Source organism: Mirounga angustirostris, unplaced genomic scaffold (assembly GCF_029215605.1).
Source record: "Mirounga angustirostris isolate CCGP_5_RB_7025 unplaced genomic scaffold, mMirAng1.0.hap1 SCAF_11, whole genome shotgun sequence".
Lineage (NCBI taxonomy): Eukaryota > Metazoa > Chordata > Mammalia > Carnivora > Phocidae > Mirounga > Mirounga angustirostris.
Window position 1 is genome coordinate 114963840 of NW_026991719.1, and position 15501 is coordinate 114979340.

General features: G+C 42.7%; 1 long non-coding RNA gene across 2 annotated transcripts in view; it reads left to right on the forward strand.

The window, feature by feature from the left end:
• Positions 1-15501, forward strand: part of LOC135361971 (uncharacterized) — a 409252-nt gene that overhangs the window by 342844 nt on the left and 50907 nt on the right. The window contains exon 4 of one of the 2 annotated variants that reach the window (XR_010406270.1): positions 5056-5183. The exons of the other annotated variant lie outside the window; for it this stretch is intronic. This is a non-coding gene — a long non-coding RNA (uncharacterized LOC135361971). Of the gene's footprint in view, positions 1-5055; positions 5184-15501 lie in introns of those variants that run through there. 2 annotated transcript variants of the gene reach the window in all.

The window sequence follows — 15501 nt, forward strand, 5'->3', positions numbered from 1 at the left end:
AGACAGAGAGAATGAGATACAGAGAGCATGAGAGGGAGGAGGGTCAGAGGGAGAAGCAGACTCCCTGCCGAGCAGGGAGCCCGATGCGGGACTCGATCCCAGGACTCCAGGATCATGACCTGAGCCGAAGGCAGTCGCTTAACCAACTGAGCCACCCAGGCGCCCTGTGGGACGATTCTTAAGTCAGCCAGAGAATGTGTATTCGAAGTCGTAGAGAAACTAAGATTTTTCAACATGAATTTTTTAAGTGAAAAGAAGCCTTTTTTAGTGGGAGGGGGCAGACAGTAACCAAAGAAATATGTCAGATGGTAATAATTGATAAAAAGACCAAAGCAGGGTAAGGGGGCAGAGAGTAACCAACAGGAGTGGGTATATGTATGTATTCTTTCTGCTATGGCACCAAGGAGACAATTGGGCAGACACCTGAATGAAGTGTGAGGGCAAGCTCTGCAAATATCTGGCCATTTCAGGCAGACAGTTCAGAAAATACAAAGGCTCTGATGTGGAGATAGACTTGGCATCTTTAAGGAATAGCAATGAGGTGAGTGGAATAGTAGAGTACAGGGGGAATAGTAGGAGATGAGCTCAGAAAGGTAGAGGAGAGCCAGATCATAGAGGGCCTCATAGGCTATAACAAGAGTTTTGACTTTTATTCTGAGATGGATCATTATTGAGGTTTTGCGCAGAGAAGTGGCACAAAGTGACTTATGACTTATCAGGATCACTCTGGCTGCTGTGTTGAATAGATGATTGGGGACAAGAATGCAAGCAAGGGGGACCACTGTGGAGGTTACCCTAGTAATAGAGGTAAGAGATGTTTGTGGCTCAGACTGAAGTGTCAGTGAGAGGGCTGGGGAGACAGGGTTACATTCTAGATATATGTTGAAGGCAGAGTCAATAACATTTTTGATGGGGTAGATGCAAGATGTTAAGAAAGAGAGAAAAGATATAGATGTAGTGAAAAGAAGGGGCACATGCACCCCAATGTTCATAGCAGCAATGTCCACAAGAGTCAAACTGTGGAAGGAACCAAGATGTCCTTCAACAGATGAATGGATAAAGAAGATATGGTTCATATATACAACGGAATATTAGCCATCAGAAAGGATGAATACCTACTGTTTGCATTGACATGGATGGAACTGGAGGGGATTATGCTAAGTGAAGTAAGTCAAGCAGAGAAAAACCATTATCATATGGTTTCACTCATATGTGGAATATAAGGAATAGTGCAGAGGACCATAGGGGAAAGGAGGGAAAACTGGGAAGAAATCAGAGAGGGAGACAAACCATGAGAGACTCTAGACTCTGGGAAACAAACTGAGGGTTACAGAAGGGAGGGGGTGGGGGAATGGGGTTAACCGGGTGATGGGTATTAAGAAGGGCACATGTTGTGATGGGCACTGGGTGTTATATGCAACTAATGAATCATTGAACACTACATCAAAAACTAATGATGTACTATATGTTGGCTAATTGAACATAATAAAAGAAAAATAAAGAAAGAGAGAAAAGCCAAGGATAACTCCACAGTGTTTGGTCTGAGCAAGTAGATGAATGGTGATTCCATTTATTAAGATGGGAATAATTGAGGGAGGTTCATGTCTTAGAGAGTGGGGTTCAAGATTGAGATTTAGACATAATGAGTTTAAGATATCTACCAAAGAAGACATCCAAATGGCCAACAGACACATGAAAAGATGCTCAACATCACTCATCATCAGGGAAATGCAAATCAAAAGCACAATCAGATATCTCACACTTGCCAGAATGGCTAATATCAAAAAGACAAGAAATTACAAGTGTTGGTGAAGATGTGGAGAAAAGGGGAACCCTAGTACACTATTGGTAGGAATGTAAGTTGGTATAGCCACTGTGGAAAACAGTATGGAGGTTCCTCCAAAAATTAAAAATAGAAATACCATATGACTCAGTAATTCTGCTACTGGGTATTTACCCAAAGGGAAAAAAAAACACTAATTCAAAAAGATAATGCACCTCTGTGTTTATTGCAGTATTATTTATAATTGCCAAGATATGGAAGAACCTAAGTGTCTATCCATAAATAGATAAATGGATAAAGAGGATGTGGGGTGTGTGTGTATATGTATAGATGTGTGTGTGTGTATACACATACATACAACAGAATATTACTCAGTCATTAAAAAGAATGAAATCTTGCCATTTGTGACAACATGGATGGATCTAGAGGGTATTATACTAGTGAAATAACTCAGAGAAGACAAATACCGTATGATTTCACTTGTACGTGGAATCTAAAAAAACAAACAAACAAATAAACGAAAAGCAGAAACAGACCCATAAATACAGAGAGCAAACTGATGGTTGCCAGAGGGGGAAGGAGGGGCAAAGGGGGATAGGCAAAATTGGTGAAGGAGAATGGAAGGTCTGGGCTTCCAGAATGAAGAAGTCATGGGGATAAAATATACAGCATAAGGAATGTAGTCACTGGTACTGTAATAGCGTTGTATGGTAACCAATGGTAGCTACACTTGTGATGAGCACGGCATAATATTTGAGTTGTTGATTCACTATGTTGTACACCTGAAAATAATGTAACATTGTGTGTCAACTACAATTTTAAAAAGAGAGAGAAAAAAAGATATCTATTAGGTATTCAAGTGGAGATGTTGAGTTGGAGGTAAATACATGAGTGTGGAATTTAGGGGCATGGTCTTGTTTAGAGAATAAATTTGGGAGTTCCCAGCATATATATATTTAAAGCCAGGGGAATGGAGAAACAAGTGAACAGGGCTGCTAATTAAGCTTTTCTTACCACTGCCATCCCCCTTCCCTTTCCCCTGCCTTCCTCACACCTGCTTGCCCTGCTCCTGGACCAGAGAGGTAACTCATCGTTTGGACATATTTCCTGCACCTTTTCAATATGCTTTGCTTGGAGACCTCTGAGTTAGAGAACAGAGTAGTTCTACTCCTTTGACCTTCGTATGACAAAAAACCAGAGGGGTTAGGCATGGAGAGAAGGTATTGAATACAGGCAAAACAAGCAACCACTTCCAAGGCGTGTATTCGGGGATTCTGAGAAAATCTATTACCCCCACCCTGCAGTAGCTACCCTATCATTCCTTTAGTGAATCTGGAACTTTTACTGTTGTTGCAAAACCATGACCTCTAGAGGGAAAACCTCACAAAAAAGCACTTTAGAGAAAATCAACTGTTCAACCAATCTGCTTTTTTAATCGAGGGAACTTCAATGAAGAACCACAGAAAATATTAAAATTATGCTTCACTATCTTGTAATGGCTGGTTTTAGAGGGGAAAGAAGCAACAGGGTCGAAGTGACACCTTTCCCCACACAGAGCAGAAGAAAAGGTGAGGGAAAGGGGTGCCTGGGTCTCCAAGTCGGTTAAACATCTGACTCTTGGCTTTGGCTCAGGTGGTGATCTCAGGGTCGGGAGATGGAGTCCCACATCAGGCTCCTCGCTGTTTGCAGAGTCTGCTCTCTCCCTCTGCTCCTCCGGCACGTGTGTGTGCGCTTTCTCTCTAAAATAAATAAATCTTGGGCTCCTGGGTGGCTCAGTCATTGAGCGTCTGCCTTCGGCTCAGGTCGTGATCCCAGGGTCCTGGGATCGAGTCCCACATCGGGCTTCCCGCTCTGCGGGAAGCCTGCTTCTCCCTCTCCCGCTCCCCTGCTTGTGTTCCTGCTCTCGCTATGTCTCTCTCTGTTAAATAAATAAATAAAATCTTTAAAAAAATAAATAAATAAAAATGTTTAAAAAATAAATAAATCTTAAAAAAAGAAAAGGTGGGGGAAGTCACATTACCTTCCTATTACATACCAAGCACTGTGCTCAGCTCTGTACGTGTATTAGCTCCATAATGAATCCTCCCAACAGCTCTGTGAGGCAGCAATTCTTGCACCCATCTGTAAAGATGAGGAACATGAGGTGCAAAGAGTTTAAACCACTTGCCCAGATTCATATATCTAGTTACTAAGTGGTAGAGTCAGTAATCCAGCCTGGATTCCCCTAAGACCCCAAAGCCTGTGTCCTCCTCCATCTGTATGCTGCCCTGAGCAGGCACAGCAGAGAGGCATGCGGGGGTATGAGTGTGTTAATCCAAGGCCACATCCTGGGGTTCTGGGATTCACAGTATTTATTACCGTTACCCACCTCTTTGAAATGTTGATTAGCCGTTGTTCCCAGTTTGTCAAGTGCTTTCATCCTTAAATCTTTAAAGGTTGTTTTTTTTTCCCCCCCTAAATGGGACAACCACCATTTCACACCAAGCTGCAAACTCTTTTCCACCCTCAGGCTAAATAAGCAGGAGTCATCCCAGGTTTAGGTAAAGCCCAGTGATGGACCCTATCAGGCCCCCATCCTCCCAATGGTGAAGGTTTAAATACAGATGTCCCTGGCACTGCAGAATGCAGTCATATGAGTTTCTGACCTTTTCAAAGGCCAACATATATGGGGGTGATGTCATATTTGTACCAGAGACCATGAGAACCTGGAAGCAGGCTGGCCCCAGCCAGGAGCGCATGCTCCTTCATTTGTGCACATCACCCCCAACTAGGTGGTTCTAAGGCAATTTAAAAGGAGGAGGTGACTTTAATTTAGTGGCAGGGGACCGACCTGTGCCGCATCTTAACAGATTGTGTGACTATTTGGCTGGTGGTTCGGCGTCGGGGAGTCAGAGCGGGATCTGTATTCTGATGGGTAAAGTAGAACTGCTCATTCTGGAGTTTGTTGGGCCCCAGGGAGTTTCCTTCTGTCTTCCTCACCTGGGACCCATTAACTGTATTGAAGTAGAACTTGGGCCTCCAAGACAATCCAGTGGCCCCATCTAGGTACAGGCAGAACGGTCTAAAGTCTTGATGGCATTCTTTTCCTCTGAAGTTGTTAGAATGAAACAGTGTGTCATATTTATCCCCTCCTCTGCCAAGAAACCTCTCCCAACGTTGAGATTAATTTTCCCCTCATGCTCCCATAGCCCTTCACTTGCACTTCTATTCCAGTGTTTCCCAGCGTCATCCTTATTAGCATTATTTATGGGCACGTCTGTCTCCTCTTCCAGATCATGAGCTCCTGGAGGGCAGAAACTGGAGTTTATTCATCTCTATCCCCCACGGACTGCGTGCAGGGCCCTGCACATCGTAAGCCCTCAATAACTGCTTGTTGAATTGAATTATTACTCTCCTCCTCTGTTGTTGTGATTGGCATTCATTCATTTAGTCCATTTGCCCCTTAAGAATGTTCTGCCAAGACCCAAAAGTAAAGACTCACAAGTACAAAGAGACACATTTTTAACAGTTGATGGTTTGGGGTGGTTTTATTTTAAATGGGCCCAAATGAAAAGAAACGTTTTCTTAGGTCTTGCCAGCCAGACAGAAAAGGTTATCAGCAGATTAAGAGGAGTGTTCTCAAACAGCATCAAGTGTCTTTCAGTGTGCCCAGTGGGTGGAGGGCTTTATGTGGCCGTGAAAGCTGGAGAGAAGGCTACTTGGATTCATTCTGACATATGTCATATTTTCAAGAGAGGTGTTGAAAGCAGAGTCAAACAAACAGCCAGTCAAAGTGCCGCTCAGTGCACTGGAATTGGCATTACATGAAAGTGTTAGTGAGCACCTCAGTGAACAAGGTTGCCCCCAGCTCTTCCCCAGGAGCTACTTGAAAAGTTGAGAAGGGTACGGGAGTTCTCATCACATAGCCACATTCCCTCCATTGTAGGCTGTGTAGCCGGCCCCCCGAACACTTTGTACCGACTACATTCTAGCTGTCAGGTTGAGTTGATCTTCAAATCAATGATGCTGTCAGTTGAAAACAGCACATCTTTATAGTCTGACACATTTAGGAAACTCCATGGCATATAAAGTGCAGATTCCGCCCCCCCTCCACCCCACCATGACGTGGAGAGTTGAAGATCCAGTTGTCTATCAGCGCCAAAGGCAAGGGCTCAGGCAGGCAGGCAGGTAGGCAAGAGTGAATATTTACTGTGCACCCACTGTGTGCCCGGATCCTGAGCCAGTGGGAAGCTGAACAGACATGGTGCCAGCCCTTGTGACCTTTACAGCTGCGGGAGCCGGTAAGGTGTGTAGATGGAAGTGGAGAAGGGGTGGGGAAGGGGGGGCGGGATGAGCATTAAAGAATTACATATGTGAGGAACCAATTACACATATAGTAAGAGCTCTGATGGAGATGCCAAGAGAGCCCGTAAGAGAAAAGTTGGACCTGGGCCAAAGGGCCAGGGCAGGCTCTTCTGAGGGAATACGGTTTAAACAGAGATCTGAAGGATGAGTAGGAATTAACCAAGTGGAATCCCCGTGCACATGTTGGAGGGGGTAGTGTTTAGGGAAACAGGATAGCACTGCAGCAGACTAGATCAGGACACATTTGAGGATCTGAAAGAAGGCATCGGGAGTTGTGAGAGATGAGTTTGGAGAAGTGAGCAGCTGCTGGATCACCCAGGACCTCACTTTTTTATTTGGGGCAGTTGGGGAAAGAAGAACTAAGAAATCACTTTCAAAGACTATTCAGCAATTAAAAGGAATGGACTGCCAATATATACGCTATAGCCTTAAAATATTATCTGAAGTGATGAACACCGGTCAGAAAAGACCATGTGTTATGTGATTCAATTTACATGAAATGGTAAGAAACAGCAAATCTATAGAGAAAGAAAAGCAGACAAGTGGGGGTGGGAATGGGGAATAATGGCAAACAGGCATAAGAGATATCTGGGGGGTGATAGAAAGGTTCTAAAATCGAATCATGGTGATGATTGTACAACTCTGCTAATGCATTAAAAAACCATCAAAGCACATACTTAAAAACAAGTTAATTGGAAGTTTAAAAATAAAAAAAGAAACGAGACTTCTGCTCCCATGGGAAGAATATGAGACACATTAAATAGAAGACATGAGACCCATGGACACAGAGAACAAACTGATGGCTGCCAGAGGGAAAGTGGGTGGGGGGGGATGGGCAAAATGGGTGAAGGGGAGTGGGAGATGTAGGATTCCAGCTGTAGAATGAATAAGTCATGGGAATACAAGATATAGCTTAAGGACTCTAGGCAATGATATTGTCATAGCAATGTATCAGGACAGATGGTAGCTACGCTTGGGGTGAACATAGCATAATATATAAACATGTTGAATCACTTCATTGTACACCTGAAACTAATGTAACATTGTGTGTGAACTATACTCAAATGAAAAAAAAAAAAATAGAAGGACCCTTCTTCCCCTGCAGCCTAAACCTACCCCAAGGGCTAGGCAAGTCTTAGACTCCACTCTTAAGTCTCTACAGGCAAAGGAGGATGTCTGTTTATTTAACTTGGTGTGTTTAGCTCCACATGGACAGTGGGCACAAACAGATCATATCTGCAGAGCTATGAGTTGGGCACACAGTGGGAGTGGTTGGTTATTCAAGGGATGGCTGTCATCTTTATAGGTGGGAGAACAGAAGTGTCCATGACCAGCCATGGGAAGAGAGTTATTAGAGCCCAGTGAACATCTCTGTTTTCCAGAAGGCATACTCTCTCGTTGGTTCCTGGCCAGAAAGCCAAGGGAAGCTGGGCCATGATAAGAATTAGGAGCTAACTGCCCGTCCAGATGTTAGGGGGGCAGTGCCATCATTTACAAACCTCCGTGGTCCCTTGGCCTCTTCTGAGGGCAGCCTCCATCTGTTAAGTCTCAGCAGCTTTCATGGTAATAATCACCTAATTGAGGAATTGAGAGTGAAATCAGGGGGAAATCTGTGGCTCATTCACTAGAATAGTGACTTCCCTGTACCTCAGATGAGAGACAAAAGATCATAACTGATTTCCTGCTCTTCCCAAGGGAATGGTTTCTAATAGTCTAAAGCAATCAAGCAACAGAATGAATTGGCTTTCCGACCCAACAGTCCTTAGGGAAAGCACTATGAAAGGCCACCAAGTTGTTATATTTGTATAATTAAATCCAACACTTTGATCAATTTGATGAGGACAGTGTTGTCTGTTGCCTTTGAGATCTGTAAGCCAACTCTCTTCTCTGACTGTGCTCACTCTCTAGCCAACGTTTGTAAGACCACAGGTTTGCCCATATCTTGCTTTCTCTCCAACAGATTTTGGAAAGACAAAAATGGAATTGAAGGAAGTGATAGGAATGCAAAGGGGAATCACCTCAAATGCATTTCTGAATTGTAGGCACACTCCATAATCCATCTGCTACTTGGGGAGGGACTTCCCTTGTGCCTTTCCATGAAATCCATGTTGACTTGAAGGACCAGACCAACAGACCCTCTAACTTCTATTTGCTAAAGTTAACAATGAAGCCCACAAAAAACGGGTACGGTTGAACTAGACCACTATCTGTTGCTGATGAAAGTTGCACGAAGGGTCTCCATTCTGCCATGGAGGTGCTCACTGTGGAACTTTGGTTTGACTGACTTAACACTTGGATGCTTTGCTCCCTCTGCCTCCGTCACCCCCACACCCCATTGGGTTAAGAGCAGAACTACACCTTTTGTATTTACTGGCTTCTCCTCCTTGTCTTCCTTCTGACCATCTAGGAGGATACCAAAGGAAGAGAGATTCCTTATCACTACTTGAATAGAATACCAAAAGTTAAGAGTCAGAACTTGGCAGCAGATAAACCATTTCCTGGTAAGATGACCTTGGGGAAGTTATTCAACCTCTGTAAGCCTTCCTTTATTTGTAAAATTGAGATAATAGAACCAACTTCACAGGATTGTGAGACTAAAATAGTAGTAGTTTGAAACCTACTTTACATACTTAAAACACTGCCTGTATCACAGTAATTGTTCATTCTCTATTCAAGCAGCTGCTGGATTAAGTACCTACTATGTGTAGACAGTGCTGTGGGGCATATGGTACATAATGTGGAGTTTATCTGAGTGTATGAAAGGCAACATGGTGTAGTGGAAAGAACTTGAACTTGGAGTCAGAAATCTGGGTTCCAATCACCACTCTGCCTCTTAACTTCTTGTGTGACCTCAGGCAGGTTACATGAAGTCTCTGATCCTATTTCTTCATCTGCAGCATGTGAAGAACATTTTATCTGGTTCTGCTGGTAATTAAGTGAGATAATGCACATGAGAGCCTCACAAATCTACTGAGAGCATGTCTGTAGCTTAGTACATAAGGGATGAATAAATGTAAGACTCATTTTTCCTTCCTCATTAGGTATAAATCCTCAACCTTGGTCCATCTTAAACCTTGGGAAGTAACTCTGACATTCTAGCTCTTTTGAAGATTGCTGAACCAATATTCTGTGTTAACGCATTATTTAAATATCATATGTTAGAGAACTCAAAAATGGAGATGGACATGGAATCCAGAGCAACAAATTGTAAATTTGGAAAAAAGTTCATCCAGATGTGCCACTCAGAAGACGTTTGGCCTTGGGCAAGTCACCTCACCTCTCTCCGCTACGTTTTCCTCATCTCTAAGATGAAAATAACTCTAGAATTCACCCCATAGGGTGGCTGGGAAGATTCACTGAAATAAAGCAGGGAATGTGCTTCATCCCATGTCTTGCACTTATAGGTGCTCCATCCGTGGAAGTAAAATGATCACTAGTATTAATATTCAGAGAAGAAAATCAGAATCAAATTTCCAGTGCATATCTTTTCTAGTTGTTTGGCGGTCATTATATTAGGAAGGAAAATTAGGCTATTTTGAACCATATTGCTCATCTTTGTGACTTGACATAAAAAAAAAAAAAGACAAAAAAACCCAGCCACGTCCTCCCGCCAAATGCACCTTCATGTCTGGGGCAAAGACAGATTCAAAGCTGCCGCTGCTCGCAGTCATGATGTCCTTGTGCCTAACTGAGGCACAAGAACGCTACTGAGAAGATTTAGCAGGCAAGGATTTGAAATTATCAGTCCCTGTCCGCTCTAATTCTGCCTCTTTGTACCCAGTAAACCAGGGTAAAAAGTGGATTTTTATCACTTAATTTGCAAAAATTCCGTGACAAACATTTTCTGCCCCTACAGTGTGTCTGAAACAGCGGCTTCATTTAAATGTTTTCCACTTTTACATTTATCTTCTCTCTGCTCATAGTTTATTGGAGGCTTTGTGGAACACCCTGGTTTCTCCCTTTGATGAGGGGCTTGCATAATGAGACTCTCAGAGGTTCCTTCCAGCTCTGACATTATGCGTTTTTAGGGATGTCCCTGGGATTTTCAAGAATGCATGCAGTGGGGTTTCCTTAGTAAAGATCCTTGTGAAAGAAGGTTATGTCCACCTTTCCTTGTATAATCCCGTCAGAAACTTTGGGAAATCACCAGGAATAATTAACACATTCTGGATGACGCGTGCTTAGCTAATTGGGCTGAAACACAGGGTTGGTTAGCAAGTTGGCTGAGTGCCAGGTAGCAGGTGTCTGCATAGAGTCAGACTGATTCTTTTTTCAAAGAAGGGAAGAAGGCCTGTGCATGTTTTGTTTTTGAGAAAGTTTCCCTGGGTTTTGCCCTATTCCCACCCTCATTTGAAAATGCTCAGGGCAAAAGAAAACCAAGTTTATTAGCACTAAAATAAAGATGATTTCTTTTTAAATGTAGTTCTGTTTCTTTTCACCATTTTTGGTCTGGTTTTCAAGTCAGTTCATGTTCCTGTGTGTCGTTATTTACCTCTTGTTTTAATCAGAGGCACACAACCAGGATCATTTTATAGGGTTTTGCCTTCAGGCCAGTTGGACTGGGCCTTTTTACAATGGAGATTACTTTTCCCAGGGTATTCCCAGTTGTTTAGTATTTTGCATTTCCACATTAGTGTATCATTTGCACCTTTGGGTTAACTTGTAGTTTGGCTCTTCAAACAACAAATTTACATTATATTCACTTTCCTCCATCCAAATATCATAAAATTTCTATTCATCATAAGCCCTCCAAGGGAAGGTTAAGGGCGGTCAGTGAAGGGTCCATGGGTAAACGTGGATATTTAAGCAGGATTTCTGGATCTTGTAAGTGGGGAACAACATTCTCTACATACCACTGATAAACAAGCATCTCTGAATATGCATCTGAATCCCTGTCTCTGGGGCTCATTTGGTTAACTGCATACTCCATTCTAAGGAGGGAGGACTTTCCTCAGCCTGAACAATTTGGGCCAGGGGAACGTTCCCATGAGTTTCTGGCATCTTGCTGCAAACAATAGACACTCACTTGAGCTAGCACTGTAAGGATTCTAGGAGTCTCACAGAACTCTGCAGCAGGAAGTGGGAAGGCACATCTACTTCCAGCTTTACTTCCAACAGGGCTTTCTTGGGCATTCTCCCCTGGTCTATATAAAATGTCTCCCAGTGTTCAGAAGTCCCCAGGCCACTGTGCAAAAAAGAAATAATGTCATTTTAGAAAGGCTCTTGGTGGCATTATTTACATTTTTAGAGAGAAAACAAAGTGGGCGGGGTGGGCAGGATCTCTGCCCACCCTTCTAGCTCTGACTTATTAGGATCCTGCACATATCTGGACATCTCTTAGAAGATGTGCTGTTAGGTACCAGGTTTCCTCAAGTATACAATTTGATCAGTTCGATAGACTCCATGAATCCCACTGGGTATCGGGCAGTAGTTGCAAATGACCCACTCCTGGACTAGCGGGATGGCATGTTTGTGGCACGTGGGAGGCACCGTGGCCTTCTCTTGGCAGCATCCACAGCCACAGCTCTCAGAGTTGGCCTCCAAATCCTTCTCGGAACTGACAAATGAATCAACAAAATGTGGTGTACCCATACCATAGAATATTACTCAGCCACAAAAAGGAACGAAGTACCAATACATGCTACAACATGGGTAAACCTTGACAACATGATGCTGAGTGAAAGAAGCCAGACACAAAAGACCACATAGTCTATGATTCCATCTATGTGAAATGTCCAGGACAGGCAAATCCGTAGAGACAGAAAGGTCATTGGTGGTTGCCAGGGGCTGGGAGGAGGAAAGAATGGGGCATGGGGTTTCTTTTTGAGGGTGATGGAAGTGTTCTGAAATTAGATTGTGGTGATCAATACATAACTCTGTGAATACACCAAAGGCATTCAATCGCATGCTTTAAAAGGGTGAATTTTTGGTATATGGATTCTATCTCAACTTTTTAAAATCATTCCTAGCACAGCACTCTAGGAAACCATGCCTAGTGGAACTAGCATGTGTCATCAGATTTGAAGTTTGCTGTTTAGCTTTTTAATTCTACCTGTGCTTGGGTTGAGATTCCCCTCTAGCTACACACTATACACTTAGAGACCTCTGGGCCTTTGCTTCTGCTAGAATGTTATTGCCATTTCTCCTCCCTCTGTGAAGCCTCCCCTAACTCTTTCCACCTCTATCCTCACCCTTGAACAATTAAATGCTCCCTGCTCAATATCCAACAGCACTTTGTGCATCCCTCTAGCCCAGTCCAAATCATAGTTGTATTGTGATTGTCTCCTGAGTCCTCAGAATTTCCCTCTTGACTATTGTCCTCATTTCTGCACCTACAGCCCCTCCACAGAGCCTAGTCTAGAATAGTCTTCCTCAGAAAATGAATATAATATGGTCCCATCCCTCAGGATTTCTGGGAGATTATTAGGAGGAGACAGACACTCAACTAACTACAAAAGCATGTGCCCCAAATTAGACACTTAGATATGTGGGCCCTGGAGAAGAAAAATGATTGGCCTCGCCTATGGCAATCAAGGAAGAAACCTTACAGAGGAGGGGACATCTGAACTTAGCCTGAACATATGAGTAAGAACTCTCCAGATGAAAGAATGTCCAATGGAAAAAAGACAGTCTCTTCAACAAATGGCGTTGGGAAAATTGGACAGCCACATGCAGAAGAATAAAACTGGACCATTTCCTTACACCACACACAAAAATAGACTCAAAATGGATGAAAGACCTAAATGTGAGACAGGAATCCACCAAAATCCTAAAGGAGAACACAGGCAGCAACCTCTTCGACCTCAGCTGCAGCAACTTCTTCCTAGACACATCGCCAAAGGCAAGGGAAGCAAGGGCAAAAATGAACTATTGGGACTTCATCAAGATAAAAAGCTTTTGCACAGCAAAAGTAACAGTCAACAAAACCAAAAGACAACTGACAGAATGGGAGAAGATATTTGCAAATGGCATATCAGATAAAGGGCTAGTATCCAAAATCTATAAAGAACTTAAACTCAACACCCAAAGAACAAATAATCCAATCAAGAAATAGGCAGAAGACATGAACAGACATTTCTGCAAAGAAGACATCCAAATGGCCAACAGACAGATGAAAAAGTGTTCAACAGCACTCAGCATCAGGGAAATCCAAATCAAAACCTCAGTGAGATACCACCTCACACCAGTCAGAATGGCTAAAATTAACAAGTCAGGAAATGACAGATGTTGGCGAGGATGCGGAGAAAGGGGAACCCTCCTACATTGTTGGTAGGAATGCAAGCTGTTGCAACCACTCTGGGAAACAGTATGGAGGTTCCTCAAAAAGTTGTAAATAGAGCTACCCTATGACCCAGCAATTGCACTACTGGGTATTTACCCCAAAGATATAAATGTAGGGATCCGAAGGGGTATGTGCACCCCAATGTTTATAGCAGCAATGTTCACAATAGCCAAACTATGGAAAGAGCCCAGATGTCCATCGACAGATGAATGGATAAAGAAGATGTGGTGTGTGTGTGTATATATATATATATATATATATATATATATATATATATATATATATACACAGTGGAATATTATGCAGCCATCAAAAAAAAACCCGAAATCTTGCCATTTGCAATGACATGGATGGACCTAGAGGATATTATGCTAAGCAAAATAAGTCAATCAAAGAAAGACAAGTATCATATGATCTCACTGATATGAGGAATTTGAGAAACAAGACAGAGGATCATAGAGGAAGGGAGGGAAAAATGAAACAAGATGAAACCAGAGAGGGAGACAAATCATAAGAGACTCTTAATCTCAGGAAACAAACTGAGGGTTGCTGGAGTGGAGGGGGGTGGGAGGGATGGGGTGGCTGGATGATGGACATTGGGGAGGGTATGTGCTATGGTGAGCACTGTGAATTGTGTAAGACTGGTGAATCACAGACCTGTACCTCTGAAACAAATAATACATTGTATGTTAAAAAAAAAAAAAAAAAGAACTCTCCAGATGGAAAAACGAAGTGTGGTGCTGGGGGGTGGGGAGATGACTTCTAATATTCCAGGTGGAGGAAATAACATGAGCTGGGACAAACATGTCAAAGTTCATGGCACATCGTAGGACCTCAGAGGTGGGCTGGTTATGGCTGGCAACTGGACAGGGTGATCGGGGCCAAAGAAAGAAAAGCTTTTAGCACCATATGAAGAAGTTTAGACCTCTTTCTGTGGGCAGTGGGAAGTCATCAGAGATTTTTTTAAGAGTGACATAATCAGATGTAAATTTTAGTATGAGTAAGAGAAGACCTGGGGTTGGACTAATATGAGGAGGCCAAATAGGGCACTATTTCAATAGCCCAGGCAAAAGATAATGAAAATCAAAAGAAGGGCAAGCTCCTGTGATGTAAACTGCCTATTGTGAGTGGCCTCAGCCCTATAACAACAGGGAACTCAATTCTGCTAACATCCCCAAAGCTTGGAAGAAGATCCCAAGTTCCAGTCGAGAATCCAACTGCCAACACTTGGATTATAGCTTTGTGAGAATCTGGCCAGAGAACGCAGCCACTCCATGCCAGACTTCTAACCTTTAGTTCTGTGAACTAATAAGTGTGTATTGTTGTAAGCCACCAGGTTACAGTAATCTGTTACACGGCAGTAGAAAACTAAAGTAAGACCATTCATCATTCATGATTAAATTTACCACTTACCGTTCATGATAAAAAACATTTCAGCAGGGACGCCTGGGTGGCTCAGTTGGTTAAGCGTCTGCCTTCAGCTCAGGTCATGATCCCAATGCTCTGGGATCGAGTCCCGCATTGGGCTCCTTGCTCAGCAGAGAGCCTGCTTCTCCCTCTGCCCGCTCTGTCTGCCACTCTCCCTACTTGTGTGCTCTCTCTCTCTCTCTGTTTCTCTCTCTGGAAAATAAATAAAATCTTTTAAAAAAGCCATTTCAGCAAATTAGGAATGGAAGAGAACTTCCTAAATTTGGTAAAGGGCTTCAATCCCACAACTTACAGTGAATATATATTTGAGTGGTGAAATATTGAATATTATCTTCTTAACAATGAGAAAAAAGCAAGGATATTTGTTACATCACTTCCAGTTGACATTGTGCTTGAAGTTCTAACTAGTGCAAAAAGGCAAGAAAAAGAAACAAAAGATGTACAGATTGGAAATGAAGAAGTAAAACTGTCTTTATTTGACATGGCATGATTATGAGTGTAGAAAATCCTAAGGAGTCTATGAAATAGCTATATAAATGAATAAATAAACTTAATAAGGTTGCAAGGTCGATATACAAAAATTTATTGTATTTTTATATACTAGCAACAAACATTTTGAAAATTAACTTTTTGAAAGTGATACCATTCGCCATAGCACCAAAAA